Raw genomic sequence first — 2,112 nt, forward strand, 5'->3', positions numbered from 1 at the left:
GGCACATGCCTCGGGATCGTCCCTGCCGCTCCCCCTCTAATTATGTTAATTTTTGTGCCCTGCCGAATTTTGATTCTTCTCTTTGATTTGGTCTGTGATAAATTTTAGTGCATACCTGCATTTTTTATTAACTTTGTTATATTGAAGAGAACGAATCGTTATTGACTACCTAGATATTTTTTTCTATAGAGTTTATTCCTACCACCGCTATGTATTATTAAGTGCAATGTTGCATGTACAATATTTAGTAATACATTTACTATTGTAGAATGGAGTCATTGGCATTTTTCATTGATCGCAACGAGGTCAACAGTTAAGATAGGCTATGGAATGTAGCCATTACAGGCTCGAGCGTGGAATTTTGTGGTTGTATAGGGCGAAGGCGGCGGGTCTGCGGCGCGGCGCGGGTTCGGGGATGCTGCGAGGGCCGCGATCAATGAGGCGCCTCGTCAGCGCCCCGCACTCCGCACGCCTCACCCAGCATCCCGCACGTATTGCCCTGCGCTCCGCACACCCTCGCCTCCCCTCGCACTGCAAGTTACCCAATAACCGGGAATTTTCAACTCTCTCTCTCTCTCTCTACTGAATTCTTGAAAACGCCAGCTGACAAGCCTTTGAGTATTAAAACGGTCGTCGTCCATGTAGACTTCGATTAATTTGAATAAAATCGCCTAATTATTATTTTTACTCAATGGCAAATTTCAAGGTTTAATATCTTGTATGTATGTATAGAAAATAGGATATTTTTATAATTTGAAACGATTAACCTCTATTTTATATGAGTGTCTGAGCTCCGGGTACTATAATTATAATTTTTAATTTGTAATGGCGTTGTACAAGCATTCGGCATCGCCTCGGCATCCATTAAGTAGTTTAAAGTTTGTGATTAATTAATAACACCGCGCACAATAGCGGCTCTGAACAATGCTATTCGTAGTTCACTATTAGGCATTCTGGATACGTATATTGGTTTAAGGCAAATGTGTCGTGAAACAGGAAGTTTGCGAAACTCGCGCGAAAGCTAAGGAGTTGAATAGGCAGTAAGAACAAAAGCAGTTCATTTGCTGGAAAACTAGGCGCAACAAAATCATTTCTATTAGTTAAATGTCAGCGGTAAAGGTTAAAAGTTAAATGGTGTAAAAGTGAGTGGGCGCAATAGAATTGATGCTTCGCTTTTAGTTTTTTTTTTAATTTTATAAAATATTGTACGATTCATATTCTAAACGACACAAAGCGTAATTGTAATCAATTTAATTAATGTTGTTTTATGTTTTTAAGAACAACCTTTTTCAAACGTTCAGAATTAGGAAAACGATTAAATTATAAAAAAAATATTTTACATTATTCAACAAATATTTCTCCTTAGCAGTGTAAATAACTAGACGAATACATTGGTGAAAGGATAAAATAATCGATGTCAAGTGTCGAAGTGTTACAAAGTCACGCCTTAGAACAGAAATATACGGCTAACAAATAGCTATGTCAATTTCGATACTTTAACGACACGAAATAGCTATTAACCCCAACTTTGCTCTTAAATGAAAAACGTAAATACAATAAAATATTAACGAAATCACGCTCAAAAACTAACCAATGCTTGAAAAGGAACGTGATACTTTTCACATTTCACAGAACGATAAGTGCTAATGCATGTAAAAACTATTTCATTTCGCGTACATATGGGACCTTAGGCGGCGTTTTTCAAAAGAAAATCCGACACTAAATGAGCAAAATGGCCGCTTCTATACAAAGAAGGCGAGGCGAGAGAATTTTTCTTAGAAATCATTTTTAAGAAAAGTTTATATTTGCCGAATGAGATTTTCTTCATATATTTTTTATATTCTACTTACTAGTACACTGGTTTCAAATTATATTACTAATTACATTTAAATATCTTCATCGTTGAAATATAAAAACATTACAATTTAAAAAGTTAAATTATACCGAGATGTAAAAAAAAATTAAAATGCGTATTTACTTTTGCCATGTTAAAAGGTAAGTTTTACGTATAAATAACCGGCGTGAGTGTTTCTTATGTAATACCTACTCCTGTTTTCTGTAACATTGACGCATTTAATTCGATAAGAGGATTGGATACTTGAACACTTATAT

The sequence above is a fragment of the Papilio xuthus genome, unplaced genomic scaffold (genome assembly GCF_000836235.2).
Source record: "Papilio xuthus unplaced genomic scaffold, Pxut_1.1 DF825946.1, whole genome shotgun sequence".
NCBI lineage: Eukaryota > Metazoa > Arthropoda > Insecta > Lepidoptera > Papilionidae > Papilio > Papilio xuthus.